The sequence below is a fragment of the Scylla paramamosain genome, chromosome 32 (genome assembly GCF_035594125.1).
Source record: "Scylla paramamosain isolate STU-SP2022 chromosome 32, ASM3559412v1, whole genome shotgun sequence".
Taxonomy (NCBI): domain Eukaryota; kingdom Metazoa; phylum Arthropoda; class Malacostraca; order Decapoda; family Portunidae; genus Scylla; species Scylla paramamosain.
The window spans coordinates 10,191,164-10,215,368 of record NC_087182.1 but is presented as its reverse complement, the minus strand read 5'-3'; the positions used below and the strand labels follow the sequence as shown (position 1 = coordinate 10,215,368).

Genomic DNA, 24,205 nt, shown 5'->3' with positions numbered 1-24,205 from the left:
AATTACGACTTTTGTAGCATTAAGGACCCTCGTGAAGTGAGTGGCAAGGACAGGTGCAATCCGGAGGAGATTTTCTCTAAGAATGCCAATGGCAAGTATGTCAGGACCAACGGCAAGTACGCCAAATTACAAAAGTATTCCAACTTTGAAGTGTTTGTCATGAACGCAGCCGAGAAGGCTATCGTCCCTTATGCCTCACGCGAAGAACTGAGACAACCTCTGGTCAAGGCCACGAGCAGCGTTGGGGGCATGAACAAGCTGACTTCTAAGTGTGTGATGAACCCCGAGAGGACAACGCTGGAGAGCCTTGACAGATCAATGAGCCATAACAATGGGGCTGTCTTCTTTAACAATATTGCCTTTCTGGACAACTACATCAATTACCTCCAAGGTAAACGGGACGACTTTTTGCTCAAGGAGGAGGACCTGGTTGGATTGCAAAAGGCGTTCGAGGGTTTTACGAGATCTCAGGAAGAGAATGACAAAGAGTATTGCCACTTGGACCTCATCGTGGCTAGAGCCATCGACCCCACCTTCCCTCTGGTTCACATGGTGTACATGTCGTTGCCTATGAGTGTGTATGACGAAATCAGCCAGGCCGTGAAGGTGATGGAGATGAAGAGGCCAGACACTTGGAAGGAGGAGTACCTACAAAACAGAGAAGATTTGGCTCTTGGTGTCTTTAGATTCGGTCTTTATCGCCATGGGTACCTGGCCAAGGACGTTTACGTGTCACCTTTCTTTGCCACGTTGGAGAAGCCAGAGGACGCCCCCCATCGTTTGGATGAAGAGACCATGACTGTCAAGAGTTCGCCCTTGAACCCCAAAGTTGAGATGATCAAGCATCGCCGCAGAGAGGAGGAGGCTACTAAAGGAGGGGCCGTCAACACAGTGTCTTCGCCTCCTCTGCCCCCGACTCTAGTAACCGCGGTGGAGGAGAATATCGAAGGAGAGGAGGATTCTGACATTGAGCTCATAACTGAAATAGATGGAAACGACAAGATCGTAATGGACATGATGGAATTGGAAAGGGAAAAGAACATTGAACTCTTAAAAAAAAAAAAAAAAAAACATTGAGAGAAACATGGGAGGGAGTTTGTTGGAACGCCAATGCAAGGCCGATTTGGAAAAGACAACGAAAGAGATTACGGAATTTTGCGAGAGCGACGGAGAGGTCGAGAGCGAACTAAAGAGCGAGAGCACCACCGTTAAGAAGATGGAGAACGAGATTAGTAGAGCTAACGTGGAGTCTGTCATCAAGCACGAACTAAGAAAAATGGACAGGGAGAGGCTAAATGTGTTTAGCCATATGGGTGTTTCTTCTGTGCTCTTGTGCGGAAAGGTGAAGGAACCTAGTGTGTTGCCTGTGTCTGAGGATATAAGGGACGAGTTAGAAAGCAAGAAACAGAAGGCCAAGGAAAAGAAATAAAGGCACGAGGCCAAGAGGAGGACGGAGGAGGAGGTAGCCAATGGCACCAGTAACAACATCTCCGTTGACACACCTGCCGGTGTTCTCTTGACTCTAATTGTTGTAGTAAAAATCTCTAATCTATTTAAAGGCTCACTACGTCTATCTCCTTAATGACAACACACCTGCGAAAATTACACCTTTAATTCAAAATTGTTAATAATTCTTTAATTGACATGCCTCTTCCTTCAAACATTTCTACTTTTTGAAATTTTGGATCCTTATTAGGTCTGTGTTTAGTCATTCCATTCAAATCGCCACTGGTCTATTCTTAGCTATACATTATACCGCCCATATTGATCTAGCATTTTCTAGAGTAGCTCACATTTGCCGAGATGTAAATTATGGCTGACTCCTTCGAACCATACATGCCAATGGAGCGTCATTTTTCTTTATTTGCCTTTACATTCATATCGGCTGAGGTATTTATTATGGGTCCTACATAACTTTTCACGCTTGGATAGTTGGAGTAATGATTTTATTTATAGTTATAGCAACAGCATTTTTAGGCTATGTTCTCCCATGAGGACAAATATCATTTTGAGGAGCTACTATTAATACTAACCTCTTTTCAGCTATTCCTTACATTGGTACAGACTTAGTTCAATGAATTTGAGGTGGGTTTTCAGTTGATAACGCTACACTCACTCGATTTTTCACTTTTCACTTCGTTCTTCCTTTTATTATTGCAGCTATAACTATTATTCATGTTTTTTTTTTCTACACCAGTCAGGTGATAATAATCCCTTAGGTGTTTCGAGACAACTGGATAAAGTTCCCTTCCATCCTTATTTTACATTTAAAGACATCGTCGGGTTTATTGTTATATTTACACTTTTATTAATTTTGTCTCTTCTTAACCCTTATCTACTTGGAGACCCTGATAATCTTATTAGAGCTAACCCATTAGTTACTCCTGCCCATATTCAGCCAGAATGATACTTCTTATTTGCTTACGCTATTCTACGCTCAATTCCAAGCAAGCTCGGAGGAGTAATCGCTCTAGTTGCCTCAGTAGCAATCATCATAATTTTATCTTTCACCCACGCTTCAAACTTCCGTAGGCTGACATTTTACCCTCTTAATCAACTTATATTTTGAGTCCTAGTTTCAGTTTTAATCCTTCTTACCTGAATTGGAGCCCGACCTGTCAAAGAACCTTATGTTCTTACAGGTCAAATTTTAACTGTTACTTACTTTTCTCTCTTTATCATTAACCCTCTTTTACTTATAGGATGAGACAAAATGCTAAAATGGTCATTTAGTTTATTAAAAAATAGATATTTTGAAAGTATCAGAAAAGACATTTCCCTTAATGATCGAGTTAATATATAGTTTTAATTATATTTATAGATTCATCACAAAGCATAGGGATTTTACCCAAATAAAAAGAATAAATAATTAATAGAAACTGGTAAAAATCTTTTTCAAGGTAAATATATTAACATCATATCGTAACCACGTAACGTTCCTCGAACCCATACAAAAATAAACGCCAAAAGCATAGATTTTAAATAAAATTTTATACTGCAAGGACTTCTCCCCAAGAATACAATAACAAAAAGAACCCTCACAAAAAGAATTCTAGAATATTCTGCTATAAAAATTACAGCAAATCCTCTTCTTCTGTACTCTGTATCAAACCCCGAAACTAACTCAGACTCCCGTTCTGCAAAATCAAAAGGCGTTCGATTAGTTTCCGCCAAACAAGAAGCAAATCAAATTAACCTTAAAGGTAAAGATAAAAATATAAATCAAACATAACATTGATACAATTATTTGTAATTAACAAATAATTCCAATCTAAACCCCCCTATAAAACAATAAATGATAACAGAATTAAAGCTAATCTAACTTCATAAGAAATAGTCTGAGCTACTCTTCACAAACTTCCCAACACAGAATACTTACAGTTTGATGCCCAACCTGCTACTATCACCCTACAGACTCCCATTCCTAAACCTCAGAAAAATAAATAAATAAATAAAATTATCATATTAAATCTTACTAATCCTACGTCGTAAGGTATGACCCTTCAAACTAATAATGATAAAAACAATCTAAAAATAGAGCATAAATAATAGATAATAAAATTTGATATAATCGGTATAGTTTGTTCCTTCCTAAAAAGCTTTACATCATCAGAAAATGGTTGGAGTAATCCTATATAACCTACCTTATTTGGATCCTCCCGAATTTAAATATAACCTAAAAATTTTCGTTCTAATAAAGTTACAAAGGCTACTCCAACTAAAACACAAATAATTAAAACTAAATAATTTACAATTTCCACTAATAACACAAAACAATTAGACTCAATTGCTTTACTATTTATAGAACTTATTCTATTTAACTAGATCCTTAAGTCTAGCACATATTATCTGACAAAATAGTATTTCAATTATTTAAAAAAAAATTTAATTACTCAATCCTTTCGTACTAAAGTAATTTTTTTTTATCTTCTAGAAAATAGAAACCGACCTGGCTCACGCTGGTCTGAACTCAAATCATGTAAAAAATTAAAGGTCGAACAGACCTTCTTTTATAGCTGCTGCACAATAAAGACATTTTAATTCAACATCGAGGTTGCAAACTTCTTCTTTGATAAGAACTCTCAAAAGAAATTACGCTGTTATCCCTAAATAATTCCTATAAATTCATTCCTAATAAGGATCACTTACAACTCAAATTAAATATAATTGTTTAACTTAAATAGCAGTTATTGAATTTTATACCTTTGTCGCCCCAACCAAATAAATTTTTTAAGTGCACTTTTATTTAAGAAAATTCATTCAACTTATTCAATTTATAAAGCTTTATAGGGTCTTATCGTCCCTCTAGAAAATCTAAGCCTTTTCACTTAGAAGTTAACTTCAATCTAAATAAAAGAGACAGCTTTTTCTTTGTCCAACCATTCATACAAGTTTTCAATTAAAAACTAATGATTATGCTACCTTTGCACGGTCAAAATACCGCGGCTAATTAACATTTTTGTCAGTGAGCAGGCTAGACTATATACACCCTCAAATAGACATGTTTTTGATAAATAGGCAAGAAACCCCTTTGCCGAGTTCCTTTTTTATTTCACAATTTATTTATAATTTTATTCATATTTTATTCTTTAAAAATTATCCTACAAACTTTTAAATTTTACTTATACAATCATTTTTTCTTAAAGTTTAATATTAAGTTTAATATTTTAGAACACTATCAAAGATACAATAAATTACTATTTTTCTTGAATCTAAATTAGAACACTTTAATTTCATAGCTACTTTTAAGCTTAGAAAAACATTCATCTCCATTTATTACTCTATTGTTTGATTCTGTTAGTGATAAGAAGCTCGTCCCTCCTACCCTTAAATATTGAATTAATTTAATTTAGATAATCAAATTATATTTTAATCCTAAAAAAAAAAAAAAAAACATATTATAAAGCTCGTTTGACATTTCATCTTTAATATTATATTAAAAATTTTTATGTTACAAAAATTACTTATAATATTAGCTATCTTTATTTCGGGATCTACATTTTCATGATTAATTTTAATTATCCCTGATACACAAGGTACAAAAATTTAAATTTACTTTTATTCTTTAAAAATCACTTAATTATATTTCCCATTCAGTACTTATATTCTATCGCCTTTAAGTAAATTTCACTATTAATTACTAATTATCTCTTAATATTATTTTTTCCATCTTCTTAATTAATTCTTATTCAAGCAATAATTTAAAATCACTCAAAGTATATTGACTTGCACAATAAACCTTTTCAACGTAACTGAAATGCTATACTAATTTTAGCTTTACTTTGTTTCCTATCCAGGCTCACTTTCCAGTAAGCCTACTATGTTACGACTTATCTCATTCTAATAATGAAAGCGACGGGCGATATGTACATGATTTAGAGCTTATATCTAATTATGCATATTAAACTTACTTTACAATCATATCCTCCTTCTAATTAATCATTTAAATTAATTTTCCGTATTAAGTAAATTTTATTGTAACCCATTTTAACTTAAGCATTAACTGCACCTTGATCTAATATATTCAACATTATTAATAAGTCTCCAGTAATTTATTCTATAAAAATTACCTAATAATGATGGTATACATACTAATTTACAAGCCTGAGTAAGATTTTTCGTGGTGTATTGATTCAAAAACAGGTTCCTCTGACAAGACTAAATCACCGCCAAATTCTTCAAATTTTAAGTACATAACTATAAATACTTAGGTTTATAAAATTACTTTTTGGTATAATAGGGTATCTAATCCTAGTTTAAATCCAATCATTTATTGCTTCAGTTCCAATTTTTAACTTACCAATTTTTCTTGTAAAAAATAATATAATTTCACCTTTTATCTTCCAGATATATTCTTATAAATCTTTAAAGGAAAAAGGATTTATTTAAAGGAAAAATAATATATAACATTTAAAAGTATATACAATTTAATTATATATAACAACCACATTCACGTTAACTCATTTTTCCAATCTGATGGTTTAAAAATTTTCTCTATATAAATTTATTTCTAATCATTTTCTTTTTTTTTCTTTTCGTCTTTGATTTTAATTTTAACTTTAACTTTAGTTTATTTTCATGTTAATATAGTGCCTGATCTAAAAGGGTAGCTTTGATAGAGCTAATAATGTATTTTTTATACCTATATTATTTATAGCAGATTTACACCACTCCCTTAAAGATCAAAACTTTATGTGCCCTATACACCAACAAATAATACTTTAAAGATAAGTTAATCAAGCTAATGGTCTCATACCCCGTAAATGATAGTCCAACCTTTCTCTTTTTAATGACCTTTCCAATTTTTTATTTCTTATGTTTTTGTACTTTATTGACCGGTACTTTTTTTTATCTATTTCTTCTTCTTGATTTGGAGCTTGAATTGGTCTAAAATTAAATTTACTTTCGTATATTCCTCTCATTGCAATTAAATTATGCCCCTATTCAACAGAAGCTGCAATTAAATACTTCTTAATCCAAGCTTCAGCATCGACAATCATAATTATATCTAGTTATATATATATATATATATATATATATATATATATATATATATATATATATATATATATATATATATATATATATATATATATATATATATATATATATATATATATTCAGCTAACTTTTCCTACACTTTAATTACCTTGTCTTTACTTTTAAAATTAGGAGGAGCTCCTTTACATTTCTGATTTCCCCAGGTCATTGAAGGTTTAACTTGACCTCAAGCCTTTATTATTTTAACAATTCAGAAATTAACCCCATATCCTTAATTTCTTATTTAACTTACTCTTCGGACCTGACTTTCCTAATTACCATTGCAGCTCTTCTTTCTTCTTTAATTGGAGCTTTAGGTGGGTTAAACGTTACAAAATTACGTAAACTTATAGCCTTCTCCTCGATCAACCATATATCTTGGATACTTATTGCCATGACTATTAATGACATAATATGATTGATCTATTTTTTATTGTACTCTTTTATTTCGAGATCTGTCATTATTCTTCTTTACTTAACCCAATCTTCTTCAATTTCTGATCTAATAAATCAAAATAAAAGTAAAGCCGTTCTTAACTTTCTCCTTCCTATAAACCTTTTATCCCTCGGAGGATTGCCTCCTTTTCTAGGATTCTTGCCTAAATGAGTCATAATTCAACTTCTTTCGTCCAAAATAATATTTTTTTTCTCTTCTAATCCTTCTGTTCTCAAGCCTCATCACTCTTTATTTCTACCTACGTCTTTTTGTTCCTATAATTTTATTATCTTTCTCTTCCTTCTCCTTTCTAAAAAATAAACTTTTATCGGCCCTTTCTCCTTTTTCTCTCCTTTCTCTCTTTACCTTTATTAATAAATTCCTTTTAAATCCTAAGTTCCAGTGTCACATCTTTAGATTTGTAATCTAATATTATTTACATTTTACTATAGAACCTAATGAGAAAGTTAAAACTTGATTTTAGATTTACAATCTAACGCCTATACTACTCAGCCATCCTATTATGCAACGATGATTCTTTTCTACGAATCGTAAAGACATTGGTACACTATATTTCATTTTTGGAGCATGATCTAGTATAGTAGGAACTTTATTAAGTTTAATCATCCGAGCTGAATTAGGACAGCCAGGTACACTTATTGATAATGATCAAATTTATAATGTTGTAGTTACCGCACACGCTTTTGTTATAATTTTCTTTAAGGTAATACCAATTAAAATTGGAGGATTTGGTAATTGACTAGTCCCACATATACTAAGAGCCCCTGACATAGCATTCCCCGAATAAATAATATAAGATTTTTACTTTTACCACCCTCTTTAACTCTTCCAATAAGAGGAATAGTGGAAAGAGGTGCTGGTACAGGTTGAACCGTTTATCCCCTTTAGCGGCAGCTATCACCCACGCAGGGGCCTCAGTTGATCTTGGTATTTTTTCCCTCCATCTTGCAGGTGTATCCTCAATTCTTGGTGCAGTTAACTTCATAACAACCGTTATTAATATACGATCCTTCGGGATGAGAATAGACCAAATGCTGTTATTTGTTTGATTCATTTTTATCACCGCAATTCTTTTACTCTTGTCTTTACCCGTTCTAGCAGGAGCAATTGCTATACTTTTAACTGACCGAAATCTTAATACATCCTTTTTTGATCCTGCCGGAGGTGGAGATCCTGTTCTTTACCAACATTTATTTTGATTCTTTGGTCACCCAGAAGTTTATATTCTTATTTTACCAGCATTCGGTATAATTTCACATATTATCAGACAAGAATCAGGAAAAAAAATAATTTGGAACATTGGGTATGATCTACGCTATAATGGCTATTGGTATCTTCGGATTTATCGTTTGAGCACACTATATATTTACAGTAGGTATGGATGTTGATACACGAGCTTACTTTACATCCGCCACAATAATTATTGCTGTTCCAACAGGTATTAAAATTTTCAGATGGCTTAGAACCCTTCACGGAACACAAATTAATTACATACCACCAATATTTTCACCAAAGTCTCTAAAAGAGGATGACCAAGACTCAGTAAGGAAAGCCAGAAGATCACCAGTAGAGCGGCCTTGACGGAACCCATACTGGCGATCAGATAGAAGGTTGTGAAGTGATAGATGTTTAAGAATCTTCCTGTTGAGGATAGATTAAAAAACTTTAGATAAGCAGGAAATTAAAGCAATAGGACGGTAGTTTGAGGGATTAGAGCGGTCACCCTTTTTAGGAACAGGTTGAATGTAGGCAAACTTCCAGCAAGAAGGAAAGGTAGATGTTGACAGACAGAGATGAAAGAGTTTGACTAGGCAAGGTGCAAGCACGGAGGCACAGTTTCGGAGAACAATAGGAGGGACCCCATCAGGTCCATAAGCCTTCCGAGGGTTTAGGCCAGCGAGGGCATGGAAGACATCATTACGAAGAATTTTAATAGGTGGCATGAAGTAGTCAGAGGGTGGAGGAGAGGGAGGAACAAGCCCAGAATCGTCCAAGGTAGAGTTTTTAGCAAAGGTTTGAGCAAAGAGTTCAGCTTTAGATAGATGTGATAGCAGTGGTGCCATCTGGTTGAAGTAGAGGAGGGAAAGAAGAAGAAGCAAAGTTATTGGAGATATTTTTGGCTAGATGCCAGAAATCACGAGGGGAGTTAGATCTTGAAAGGTTTTGACATTTTCTGTTAATGAAGGAGTTTTTGGCTAGTTGGAGAACAGACTTGGCATGGTTCCGGGCAGAAATATAAAGTGCATGAGATTCTGGTGAAGGAAGGCTTAAGTACCTTTTGTGGGCCACCTCTCTATCATGTATAGCACGAGAACAAGCTGTGTTAAACCAAGGTTTAGAAGGTTTAGGACGAGAAAAAGAGTGAGGAATGTACGCCTCCATGCCAGACACTATCACCTCTGTTATGTGCTCAGCACACAAAGACGGGTCTCTGACACGGAAGCAGTAGTCATTCCAAGGAAAATCAGCAAAATACCTCCTCAGGTCCCCCCAACTAGCAGAGGCAAAACGCCAGAGGCACCTTCGCTTAGGGGGATCCTGGGGAGGGATTGGAGTGATAGGACAAGATAAAGATGTGAGATTGTGATCGGAGGAGCCCAACGGAGAAGAAAGGGTGACAGCATAAGCAGAAGGATTAGAGGTCAGGAAGAGGTCAAGAATGTTGGGCGTATCTCCAAGACGGTCAGGAATACGAGTAGGGTGTTGCACCAATTGCTCTAGGTCATGGAGGATAGCAAAGTTGTAGGCTAGTTCACCAGGATGGTCAGTGAAGGGAGAGGAAAGCCAAAGATGGTGGTGAACATTGAAGTCTCCAAGAATGGAGATCTCTGCAAAAGGGAAGAGGGTCAGAATGTGCTCCACTTTGGAAGTTAAGTAGTCAAAGAATTTCTTATAGTCAGAGGAGTTAGGAGAGAGGTATACAGCACAGATAAATTTAGTATGAGAATGACTCTGTAGTCGTAGCCAGATGGTGGAAAACTCGGAAGATTCAAGAGCGTGGGCACGAGAGCAGGTTAAGTCATTGCGCACGTAAACGCAGCATCCAGCTTTGGATCGAAAATGAGGATAGAGAAAGTAGGAGTGAACAGAAAAGGGGCTACTGTCAGTTGCCTCAGACACCTGAGTTTCAGTGAGGAAAAGAAGATGAGGTTTAGAAGAGGAGAGGTGGTGTTCTACAGATTGAAAATTAGATCTTAGGCCGCGAATGTTGCAGAAGTTAATGAAGAAAAAGTTGAGGGGGGTGTCAAGACACTTAGGGTCGTCGACGGAAAGGCAGTCCGACCTGGGGACATTTATGGTCCCCTCCCCAGATGGGGACTCCGAGGCTGGTGTAGGAGTCGCCATGATTTTAAAATTTTTGGAGTGAAGGGTGTGTGTGTTATTAGGTGCTTGTAGTTTTGTGTGGAGGAAGAGAGTTGTCTTTAGAGGGCAGGCTGTGACTACCCCCTTGTGTTGTGAGACACAAAGGGAAACGTTCAGTGAGGTCACAGCTGGGTTTAATGATAAGTTCACAGCACCCCCTGAACAGTGCTTTAGACCTCACTGGGAGTAATTATCGTTTCGGCAGGTGTCTACTGCCTCCTCCTCCTCATAAAAGAAGGAAAAATTAATCTCTTAATTTGTCAAGAACGTGACGCAGAATATATATATATATATATATATATATATATATATATATATATATATATATATATATATATATATATATATATATATATATATATATATATATATATATATATATATATATATATATATATATATATATATATATATATATATATATATATATATATATATATATATATATTATGCTCAATAAGGATAATAGACCATTAACGTTAATGGGCAGAGTATTTCTTACTGGACAAGCCGAGTTGCTCATTAACGTTAATGTACATTTTGCTGCCCATTAATGTTAAAGGCCAAATGATTTTTTATCGATTACTTTACATATCACGTCAACTCAGTTTGTGGTTTGCTTGACTCGCAAACACAGGGTAAGAAGATACACACATAATTCAATAATGATATATTATATTCAGAATTCTTTACAAAATAGTAGTCCTCCCGAATAAAAGAAAGCAAGGAAAAGATGTGGTGGTAACACAAACAGAGTGAGAGACTTGATTTCTGCTAAGGTCATTATATTCAGTAATTCTAAACACACGTGTGTTTTCGTAAATTTTATCCTCATTCCCCACCGCCGCCACCGTGTGTGTATTTTTTTTTTTTTATCAACACCGGGAGTTCACTAAATTTGACACGTTACCAAAAGATCAGCAGCCTCTCTCTTAAGTGCGTGTCATCGTTATTCTGCAACTTTTTGTACTGTATATTGTGTAGCTGTTGTAGTAGTAGTAGTAGTAGTAGTAGTAGTAGTAGTAGTAGTAGTAGCGGTGATAGTGAATAGTAATATGTTTTATTGTAAGAATATTATGATAAAAAACTAGGTGGTCCATGTTCACGCGTAGACGTCATTTTCTTTGCTCAATATGGATTAATTGGAATTATATAAATGTATTGATTATCCTAGAAATGCTTCTCCTCGCCCCCTCCTCTTCCTCCTAATGTACTGTCTGTGCCGAACCCTCTACTTTGATATGTATTTGGACACCTGTGTATCAGAAAATGTGGGTATGTTATACGTGAGGTGTTCGAAGGCCAGAGGAGAGAGGCGAGACCCGAACAGCGTTGCCAGACGTACGATAATAATTGTACAAGTACGATCATTTTTTCCCGTGTACGATGTACATTGGGACTCATACGATAATACGATAATTTGGGAATTCGTACGATATCTTTATGAAATATACAATAATTTGAGTGAAAATTAATGTTATCAGGTAACGCAAAATTTCTTATATAAATTTGAATAACAAAATAAAAACCTGAAAGTGCCAGATGTATTGCTTTCCTTACGAGACAAGTCTCACCATATGGATGAACAACAGGTTTCGTTCTTGTCTGCGACCAGTCCGTCCGCTACCCGAGTCCCCGTCCCATAGTCTCGTAGTCGTCAGTCAGTCGTCAGTCTCGCGCGTCGCGACGCAGGACAGGATTTTCAGTTTTCGTTAAAAATGTCTAAAGAGAAAGGAAAGGAGAGAGAGCAGGCATGTGGTGCAGTGCCGAAAAAAGCGAGACGGGAACAGAAATAAAGGCCCGAGTGGGAAAAACAGTTTCCGTGGGTGGGGCCTGCAAAGAAGGATGCTTGTAAGGCCATGTGCCTTATTTGCAGTGTTGAAATAACCGCCCAGGTCACAACTCTGAAGTTGCACGAAAACACTGCAAAGCACAAGAAAATGTGTGCGCCATCCTCATCCAAAAAACTTATGGAGTCATTTACAAGTGCACGTGCTGATAATGAAACTAGTAAAAGTGATTCTGTTAAGGCTGCTGAAATAAGGCTTACTGCATTTATGGTGGAACACAATATAAGTTTCCGTGTGGCCGATCATCTGTGTGAAGTCCTGAAAGGTTACTTCTCTGACTCCGCTATTGCAAAGGAATTGAAAATGAAAGGAACAAAATGTCAAAGAGTGTGTGGTAATGTTATGGCACACTCTCACAAACAAGAGCTCATTAACATCTTGAAGCAGAACAAGTTTAGCATTCTTGCGGATGAATCCACAGATATATCGATCTCTCAGAATTTATGCATCATGGTAAGAGTGGTTGAAGGAAATGCTGTTGTCACCAAATTTTGGGATTTAGTGCCATTATTTAGTAGTGATCCTAGTAAAGCTAATGAAGGTGCTATAGCTGCCAGGTTGTTTTCAGAGATAATGAAAACATTTACTGAAAATGGTATACCTACTTCTAATATCATTGTCTTTGGTTCTGATGGATGCAGCACTATGATGGGGCCTAATAACTCTGTGAGTAGCAGGTTAAAGGAACTTTGCCCAGGAATCTTTATTATGAAATGTGTGTGCCATTCTGCCCATATATGTGCCTCTGAAGCATGCAAACAATTACCTGATGCTATTGAACAACTAGCTCATGATGTCCAAAACACATTCAAGAACTCTTCAAAACGATTGGCACAATTTGTAGAATTTCAAGAGTTTGCTGGGGCTCAAAAGCTTAGGATTTTATTGCCATCTAGAACGCGCTGGCTTTCCTACACGGCTGTTGTGAAAAGGATGCTTGAGCAGTGGGGCCCTCTTCAGATGTTCTTTACTGAATTAAATTTTCAACAGACGAAAACTTGTAGCGCAGTTAGAAGTGCTTATGAACAACTGCACAATCTATTTACCAGGCTTTACTACTGCTTCCTTTCTTCAGTATTACCAAAGTTTACTCAGCTGAACCTTTTATTTCAAAGTGAAAGAGTGGTCATAACTGAATTGCACAGGCAAGTTTGTAATTTATATAAAGAATTGCTACTGATGTACATGAACCATGAATACATTGTGAAAACCATGCTTTCAAAAGTTGATCCAAGATATCAACGTGAGTTCCTGATGCTAGAACAGGTGTATTTGGGTGCATCTGTCTTAAAAACAATAACAGACAATCCAGAATTAAGCAAGCAAAAAAAGAAAATGTACGAGTTTCGCTTCCACTGCAGATTATTTTTGATAGTAGCAGCAGAATAGATCAGGAAGAGATTTAGTTTCGGAGATCAAGTCCTTTCAAGAATGCATATGCTGGAGCCAGCCAGTGTTCTAGGCAGCCAGGGCAAAGTGCAAGAACAAAGTTTGGTGCCCATCGCGACACACCTTCCCCGAATCATTGCCCAGGATGATTCTACCCTCCAGCAACTGGACAATGAGTGGAGGAGGCTTGCCGTAGAAGATCTGCCTGAATCCATCACCAACATGGCGAAAAAAGTGGACAAAAGCAATTACAACCAGCCTGATAAATTTTGGTGTGCCATAAAAACTCTGGAGGATAGTGATGGAAACCCCAAGTTTAAGCTTGTTTCAGACTTTTCACTAGGATGTCTTTCTTTGCCTCATGCTAATGCTGACTGTGAGCGCTGCTTCTCTAGTGTAAACCGTGTGAAAACAAAAGACAGAAATAAACTAAAAACAGAAACCGTAAGAGACATCATCCTAGCGAAGCAGTGTGTTGCTTCCACATCCAGCAGTGACTGTACGACCTTCAAGCCATCAAAGTCAATGATAAAAAACATGACATCAAGAGTGCTATATTCCTCCAGTGAAGAGAGTGCCTGGGCTGCTGACGACGGATGTATTATACAAGACCAGTAATATCCTGCATAGTAAGTAAACAACTTAACGAAGTGTCCTGTAGTTTTTCTCCAATTATTAATGCTATGTATTTAGGAAAGTACTTTGTTTGTTAAGGGCATTGTTGTTTTTTTTTCATTACACACACACATACACACACTCTCTCTCTCTCTCTCTCTCTCTCTCTCTCTCTCTCTCTCTCTCTCTCTCTCTCTCTCTCTCTCTCTCTCTCTCTCTCTCTCTCTCTCTCTCTATATATATATATATATATATATAACCTAAATTTTGCTGTATTTGGAAAGTGGCAGTTTTGCATAATATTTGGAATAATTACATATGTACGACAATTTTACCAGAAGTACAATAATTTCAACCTGTGTAGTACGATAATATGGCCAAAACAATCTGGCAACGCTGGACCAGTGTTGCCAGTATGGATACGAAAGTATCCTTTGGATACTTTTTGATGTTACTAGTACGTTTTTTACGACGATGAGCAAAAGGATACGAAATTTTATGAATGGCCAAAAATGGATACATTTTGCTACTTTTTATAGAGAATTGGATACTTTACAATATCCACTTTATTATTTATTATTTTTGGCAAAATGTGGTTAGTTAATTTACCCTTATTTTCTAGTAATATATTAACTACTTCGTAAGTGTGGACAATGGGGAGTTAAATCAGTAAACACGTCATGGGCTTGTTGACTCGTTCTGTTCACGTTCGAGAGTTGGGACCCGAACGTCCAGCTCCAGCCTAAGTGCTAAACTCAGTGTCTGACTGACTCTGTTTCTGAGGAAGTTAATTACACTGCTTGTGTCAGACAAATGGAATGTCTCTCTTACGCTGGCTTCATAAAGGTAATAGTAAGATTAATTAAAGTTTGTGATAAGGTATATGAGTAGCTAACAATAACATATCGTATCATGGTTACTGTTGCTTTTATTTATTTTTTCTTCAATAGTTTACTTTTTTATGCAGACGTTAAGTTGCATATCATAAGTGTGTACAGTTAATATACTAGTATATATTATATAGTATTATTAAATGATTCAGGGAGGAATGATGATGGTGAAAATAGGCGCACGGACAAACCCTCTGTCTCAGACTCTGATAATCCTGAAGCTGATCCAGATGACCCACTGGCACAACCATCATCCTTTATTGAAATAAGCGATGTAGGTGAAGAAGCTCCATCATCCACTCCTGGGTCTAGTGGTATTTCTGGTTAGTTAATTTACCCTTATTTTCCAGTAATTCTTTAAAACAATTAATTGCCTGAAACAAGCAAATTTAAGAAATTTTGAACTTTCGTCTATTACAGAAACCCATCCGATAACGTGAGAAATAGGTTCTGGGGAGCTGTAGATGAAGAGGTACTATACTGTACATGCTTAACACTCAGTCACTCTTAATTCAGGTAGGACTAAAGAAGGCGCTGTTGAGTTCGAGGAATCTGTCAGAGAGGTTGAAGCTGATACTCCTCTAATTGAGGATTCGGATGAATCAGAAACAGATGACAGTCAGCCACCAGCTACTGAGAAGTCAACCTCTCGTAAGCGTGTGTCAAACCCTAGTTCATCCAAAAAGTCAACACCTCCGGTAAAGAGGATAAGGAAATATGCTATGAAGTGGTCAGAAGATCCTAAGCTTGCATGTTTCTCCAGGTATGAAGGAGATAGAGAAAAAATGAAAGGAAAAGCATTTTGTAATATTTGCGCTAAATTAATTGAAGGGACAGTTTCTCATATGCATAGGCATCTGAAAACTAAATATCATACAAACAGAGCAAAGTCTGTGAAATCCCCTTCTGTACCATTTCTATTTGAAAAGAAAAATCTACCTGCAAGGGATGCAGAAAAAAATTAGACTAATGTTGCTCAAATTTCTTTGTGAACACAATATTTCTTTTAATGTCATGGACCATCTAATGAAAGTTTTGAAACATGGAGCCACTGATTCTCAAATTATAAAATCTGTAAGGTGTGGAAGACAAACTTCACGAGAAATAGTAATGAAATGTATAGGCAATGAAAGCTTGAAGGAAATTGTAGCATGCTTAAAGACACACAAATATTCCATAATTGTAGATGAGAGCACTGATGTATCCACTACAAAGCAGTTAGCCATTGTTGTCAGAGTAGTGAAATTAACACTCAGCAGTGTACAGCTGAAGACAAATTTTTACAATTGCTAGATGTAGAAGATTCCAGTGCTGAAGGACTGTTTCACCTATTGAGTACTTTTTTTGATGAAAATGGCATTCCATTTGAAAATATGCTTGGATTTGCTGCTGACAATGCGTCAGTCATGATGGGGAGTATGGGTGGTTTAAAGGCAAAATTGCTGGATAGAGTCCTTCATTTGTTTGTAATTGGATGTATTTGCCATTCATTAAATTTCTGTTCCTCTGCAGCCTGTCTTAAGCTTCCAAGTTCTGTAGAAACATTGTGTAAAGATATACATAACTTCATTAATCACAGCCCTAAGAGACTGTTGAAGTTTAAGGAATTTCAACAATTTGTTAGAGTTGATGTACTAAATACTAGTCAAACAAGATGGCTTTCCCTAGAATCAGTTGTTAACAAAACACTAGAACAATGGTCAGCACTAATTCTTTTCTTTCAGTCAGAAGCCTTGGAATCTCAAGTACAGTCTGCAGTGCATATACTGAATGCCTTGAACAATCCTCTGTTCAAAATGTATTTTACTTTCCTTGGGTATATTCTGTCCATTATCAATAAGATGAACAGAGAATTTAAAAGTGAATCAGTCATGATACACACTGCATATTCTAACATCTGTGCCTTTTATAGGACTATTCTGAGCAATTATGTAAAGAAAGACATACTAAAATCAAAGTCAGATCCATTTGAAGTGGAATTTAAAGACTGTTCCAATTTCCTGCCTGAAAATGAATGGTACTTTGGCAGCAAAGTAGAGAGTATGTTGGCAGATAAAAATGTGTTAGGGGAACTTAGATCTGAAGCTTCCAGATTTCGGGTGAGATGTCTGGATTTTTATGTAGAGCTATCAAAGCAAATCAGTAAAAAATTCAAAGGTTTGAGTGATGTACTCCCGTTGTTAAATGCCTGTGACCCTGCCATAGCAAGAGAAAATAGTGTTACAAGTCTAGTGCCACTGTTCAAAAAATTTCCTCAGCTGATTAAAGAATCAGAATATGATGATTGCAATGATGAATGGCGGTCACTTACTTTTCATGAAGATGCTTTGAGTACATCAAGTAACCCCACCGAGTTTTGGTGTTCAGTACTAAAACTTTAGACTAGTGATGGAACACCTGTGTTTCCAAATCTAGCTGAGTTAATGGTAAATTTGTTAGTCCTACCACATTCATCAGCTGCAGTGGAGAGAATTTTTTCACAAGTAAAATTAATAAAGAGAGACCTAAGAAATAGACTGAACACAGAGTCAATAAATGCACTTTTGTTAAGGTTACGGGGGAGCAGTTCCATGCTATGAATGGGAGCCAAGTTCCTTGATGATAAGATCTGCTCAAAATGTGTTCAGTGAGGCTAAGCAAAGTATATAGGTAGCTTCATAGGCAGAAAAAGAAAGTCTGCGTTTGTAGTTTTATCATTTTTTTTTCTTTAAATTAAGGTTATCAGATATTCATATTTTGTACTTTGTAGTATTAATGTAGCCTAAGTTAGAGAATAAGTTGTGGAGGGTATCCAAATACAGCCTGCCACTGAAGGTATTAACAAATCTGTGTGCAATTGTAGTAGCCTACTGGCATCATTTATTTTTTTCTAATAAAGTGCACTTATACATAAATATAATGTTTTGGAAGACCCAATCAAAGGGTTTATATTAATGATCCAAATGTGTAGTGAACAACATTTCTCCACCACTAGGCAGCAGTAAGCAGCTTGGCTGCCAACCGTATGATGTCTATAACACCATGGTAAGAAATAATTTGTAATCATAGTTTTCATGAACTATAGAGCATATCGTAAAGAAAACAATATTGGATACTTTTTGGATACCATTTTGCATTGTATGCATACGTTTTGTATATTTTGGATACGTTTTTGGATACGTTTATATTTTTCTCACTTGCAACACTGGATGAATCTACTATGCCTTAATGACGCTGTGAACAGTGACGACGGGGTACCCTACCCTACATTGTGACATGTACTGTGTATAGTTATTGTGTGCCCTGTCTCTCTCTAAAGAAAGTCAGTGCTGTGTGTGTCCCAGTGATTTGTTCCCCCTCTCGGTAGCCTAGTTGAGTCAGCCTGAGGGCCTATTTTACAGTTGCATCCTGTTGTTGTGATCGTTACCAGTGAGTGATGTCCGCCACTAACAACAATTCCGATTTCACAGACATTTCTCGTAACGGTTTGTTTTGATCCTTACCAGAAATTGGAACCGTGGGTAACGCTGGCTTGGGAGCTGCTGGGTCTCCCCAATGGAGTTTACCAGTGCATTTATTTCTTGCAAATATCACAAGTTCTTATCTTCTTGTATTTGTATTACTTCCTAAATCGTATATTAAAATGATTTAACAATACAACAACATTTTGTAGGATATAATAGTAATATGATAAATAATATGAAAAATAAAGTCACTCAAAATTAATAGGCTATTTGTATCTATCTATTTGCATAAAACCCGAAATATTTCATTCTAGTAATGTATGTGTACAACAATGAGGAAGAGAGAAATAAGAAAATTGCTATGTGCCTGGATGGCATACACAGAGTTTGACAAATGTTAGGCAGATATTCAAAGGGAAGAATTTAAATCACGAAATGTAACCATGTTTGTAGTAGATGGATATGGCTTGTAGAAGGCACCAATGATGTATTTCAGTTTCCCATGTCTTTCTCTCTCTTTTAGTGCTGGCGTGGTCAGTTCTTTTGTCATGAGATTAGTCATTTTGTCTAATAATGGGACTCCGGCATATCAACATTACCGAAGCAGAGGTATTCGTTTTTTGTTATGATCAGTTGGAGATCACCGTAACCACGAAAACAATGACTGTGAAATTGGATTGAGGTGTTGGTTATGCCTGTTACCAGGTTAGTAAGACTCTTGCTTGAGAACATTACCAAGTGACTGTGAAATTACCCCTAAGAGTGGTTCCAGGGAGGTTTGTGCATTGCCGTGGGTGGGAGTAAATGAGCCATACGTCTGGCAGTGGAAATAGGGCTGCGCATGCACTTAGCCACTTGAAACCAGCTGGTCACTTAAACCTATGATACTGACAGTGAAAATAGGACTGTGCACACACTTGGTCACTTGAAACTAACTGGTCACTTAAATTTATGACACCAACAGCCCAATGTTGTAGATTTAAGTGACCAACTAGTTTCAAGGGACCAAGTGCGCATGTAACGCTATTTTCACTGTCAGACATACTGCATCATATATTCATCCCACGTGTACCATGGCCAGCCATGCCTTCCTTCCTGGTCATCCTCCACCTCTCAAGGGAATTTCACACCCACTTACAGTCCTTAGGGATAACACCTGGGTACATATGTTCGTCTTCCTTCCTGGTCATTTCTCCTCCTTTATCTCAAGGGAATTTCACACCCACTTCTAGTCCTAAGGAATAACACCTGCGTTCATCCCCCTTTCTCTATCTCTCAAGGGAATTTCACACCCCACTTCCAGTACTTAGGGATAACTATCTGCGATCCACTTAGTTCAGATAAATACAGCCTACATGGTAGCGAGCCCTCAGTTCCAGTTCAGTCCCAGTCAGAGTTGGAGTCAGTCAGTCACCAAGTCACGAGCAGTCAGTCTCAGTCTCTCACCCAGTCCTGCTCAGTCACAGTCAGCTTGGGAGATGCTGCTCAATCATCATCCATATCACTTCAGAGAAAGAGAACAATCAATCGTCACATTAATTTTGTCTCGAATTCATTGTTTTTTTTTTTGTTTTTTTTTTATGTAGGAGGGACACTGACCAAGGGCAACAAAAATCCGATGAAAAAAATGTCCACTGAAATGCCAATCCTATAAAAAGGGTCCAAAGCGGTAGTCAAAAATTGAAGGATAAGTGTCTTGAAACCTCCCTCTTGAAGGAATTCAAGTCATAGGAAGGTGGAAATACAGAAGCAGGCAGGGAGTTCCAGAGTTTACCAGAGAAAGGGATGAATGATTGGGAATACTGGTTAACTCTTGCGTTAGAGAGGTGGACAGAATAGGGGTGAGAGAAAGAAGAAACTCTTGTGCAGCGAGGTTGCAGGAGGAGGGGAGGCATGCAGTTAGCAAGTTCAGAAGAGCAGTTAGCATGAAAATAGCGATAGAAGACAGCTAGGGATGCAACATTGCGGCGATGAGAGAGGGGCTGAAGACTATCAGTTAGAGGAGAGGAGTTGATGAGACGAAAAGCTTTTGATTCCACCCTGTCTAGAAGAGCAGTATGAGTGGAACCCCCCCCAGACATGTGAAGTATACTCTGTACATGGAAGGATAAGGCCCTTGTACAGAGTTAGCTGCTGGGGGGGTGAGAGAAACTGGCGGAGACGTCTTAGAACACCTAACTTCATAGAAGCTGTTTTAGCTAGAGATGAGATGTGAAGTTTCTAGTTCAGATTATAAGTAAAGGACAGACCGAGGATGCTCAGTGTAGAAGAGTAGAACAGTTGAGTGTCATTGAAGAAGAGGGGACAGTTGTTTATAAGGTTGTGTCGAGTTGATAGATGGAGGAATTGAGTTTCCGAGGCATTGAACAATACCAAGTTTGATCTGCCCCAATCAGAAATTTTAGAAAGATCAGAAGTCAAGCGTTCTGTGGCTTCTCTGTGTGAAATGTTTATCTCCTGAAGGGTTGGACGTCCATGAAAAGACGTGGAAAAGTGCAGGGTGGTATCATCAGCGTAGGAGTGGATAGGACAAGAAGTTTGGTTTAGAAGATCATTAATGAATAATAAGAAGAGAGTGGGTGACAGGACAGAACCCTGAGGAACACCACTGTTAATAGATTTAGGAGAAGAACAGTGACCGTCTACCACAGCAGCAATAGAGCGGTCAGAAAGGAAACTCGAGATGAAGTTATAGAGAGAAGGATAGAAGCTGTAGGAGGGTAGTTGGAAATCAAAGCTTTGTGCCAGACTCTATCAAAAGCTTTTGATATGTCCAGGGCAACAGCAAAAGTTTCACCAAAATCTCTAAAAGAGGATGACCAAGACTCAGTAAGGAAAACCAGATCACCAGTAGAGCACCCTTGACGGAACCCATACTGGGGATCAGATAGGAGGTTGTGAAGTGATAGATGTTTAAGAATCTTCCTGTTAAGGATAGGTTTAGATAGGCAGGAAATTAAAGCAATAGGACGGTAGTTTGAGGGATTAGGATGGTCACCCTTTTTAGGAACAGGCTGAATGTAGGCAAATTTCCAGCAAGAAGGAAAGGTAGATGTTGACAGATAGAGCTGAAAGAGTTTGACTAGGCAAGGTGCAAGCACAGTTTCGGAGAACAATAGGAGGGACCCCATCAGGTCCATAAGCCTTCCGAGGGTTTAGGCCAGCAAGGGCATGGAAAACATCATTGCGAAGAATTTTAATAGGTAGCATGAAGTAGTCAGAGGGTGGAGGAGAGGGAGGAACAAGCCCAGAATCGTCCAAGGTAGAGTTTTTAGCAAAAGTTTGAGCGAAGAGTTCAGCTTTAGAAATAGATGTGATAGCAGTGGTGCCATCTGGTTGAAATAAAGGAGGGAAAGAAGAAGCAAAGTTATTGGAGATATTTTTAGCTAAATGCCAGAAGTCACGAGGAGGGTTAGATCTTGAAAGGTTTTGACACTTTATTTTAATGAAGGAGTTTTTGGCTAGTTGGAGAACAGACCTGGCATGGTTCCAGGCAGAAATATAAAGTGCATGAGATTCTGGTGATGGAAGGCTTAAGTACCTTTTGTGGGCCACCTCTCTATCATGTATAGCACGAGAACAAGCAGTATTAAACCAAGATTTGGAAGGTTTAGGTCGAGAAAAAGAGTGAGGAATATATGCCTCCATGCCAAACATTATCACCTCTGTTATGCGTTCAGCACACAAAGACAGGTCTCTGACACGGAAGCAGTAGTCATTCCAAGGAAATCAGCAAAATACCTCCTCAGGTTCCCCCAACTAGCAGAGGCAAAACGCCAGAGGCACCTTTGCTTAGCGGGATCCTGAGGAGGAATTGGAGCGATAGGACAAGATACAGAGATGAGATTGTGATCGGAGGAGCCCAATGGAGAAGAGAGGGTGACAGCATAAGCAGAAGGATTAGAGGTCAGGAAAAGTTCAAGAATATTGGGCATATCTCCAAGAGGGTCAGGAATACGAGTAGGGTGTTGCACTAATTGCTCTAGGTCGTGGATGATAGCAAAGTTGAAGGCTAGTTCACCAGGATGATCAGTGAAGGGAGAGGAAAGCCAAAGCTGGTGGTGAACATTGAAGTCTCCAAGAATGGAGATCTCTGCAAAAGGGAAGAGAGAATATGCTCCACTTTGGAAGTTAAGTAGTCAAAGAATTTCTTATAGTCAGAGGAGTTAGGTGAGAGGTATACAGCACAGATAAATTTAGTTTGAGAGTGACTCTGTAGTCATAGCCAGATGGTAGAAAACTCGGAAGATTCAAGAGCGTGGGCACGAGAGCAGGTTAAGTCATTGCGCACATAAATGCAACATCCAGCTTTGGATCCAAAATGAGGATAGAGAAAGTAGGAGGGAACAGAAAAGGGGCTACTGTCAGTTGCCTCAGACACCTGATTTTCAGTGAGGAAAAGAAGATGAGGTTTAGAAGAGGAGAGGTGGTGTTCTACAGATTGAAAATTAGATCTTGGACCGCGAATGTTGCAGAAGTTAATGAAGAAAAAGTTGAGGGGGTTGTCAAGACACTTAGGGTCGTTGACAGAAAGGCAGTACGATTATCTACAAACTGTCTGCTTTTAAATCAAGAACTCTCATCATCGTATCTTTTACTCGCACACATATCAACTATATCAACGAACTACCCACAACCTCCAAGCTACCAGAATCACCGCCTCACTCCGGTCCTTCACGCTACCAACACACCAAGCATCATCAGTCAATTAGGCAAGTAACAGTCATCAATTCAGAACAGAGGTGACAATCAACTCGAGAAGAGGTGGACAATAAATAAAAGAATCTGATACAGTAGGGCACACAATCTAGAACAAGTGTACAACATTTTCACTACCGGCCACGGCAACGCACAGACGTCTTCAGCTGACACCATTTGACAGCAGCAGTAGTAGGCATGTCATGTAGGTTAGGTAATGTTAGGTATTGCTACACATCATTTAGGTTAGGTTAGGTAATGCTAAGTTAGATTAGTGTTCTCTTATCTCAAAACCTGATCCATTCGTAGTACTGAATGGTTTGATAAGCTAAATAATTCATACCTAATACTTGGAATCCAATAAAAAAATAAAAAGAACTGATATACTAAAGAAAAATTCTGTGATGTAGCATAGTAACTAACGGATCTTGGCCAACGCCTAAACATTCTTCTGAGAATAAAAACAGTGTCCTTAAGAGCCTATTTCACAGTCGCTTCTTGTTGTTGCGATCATTATCAATGACTGGTGATGTCCGCCACCAACAACAAATTTGATTTCACAGACGTTTTTCGTGGCATTGTTTGTTTTGATCCTTACCAGAAATTGGAACCTTTGGTAACGCTCGCTTGGGAGCTGCTCGGCCTCCCCACTGGAGCTTATCAATGCATTTATTTCTGTATGTTATTTATTTCTGTATGTGAGCCCTGATGTGTCCACTACCTGCCTATGTACTAGTAATAAATTAGTGACTAAGCCCTGTGTTTCATCAGTCAAGCCTCACCTGCTAGTGTCTTGCCTTCCCAACCTCAGTGTGAGTCACTCGCCTCTTGTGTGAATTAACCCCCGAAAGAAGACTGTACCATGCCTTGGCTGTCCATATATATATATATATATATATATATATATATATATATATATATATATATATATATATATATATATATATATATATATATATA

General features: G+C 37.5%; 2 pseudogenes; one reads left to right on the top strand and one right to left on the bottom strand.

The window, feature by feature from the left end:
- Window positions 1-2,894: 2,894 nt before the first annotated feature.
- Window positions 2,895-6,822, bottom strand: LOC135089393 (NADH-ubiquinone oxidoreductase chain 1-like; annotated as a pseudogene).
- A 677-nt stretch (window positions 6,823-7,499) lies between these two features.
- Window positions 7,500-9,394, top strand: LOC135089392 (cytochrome c oxidase subunit 1-like; annotated as a pseudogene).
- Window positions 9,395-24,205: the final 14,811 nt, after the last annotated feature.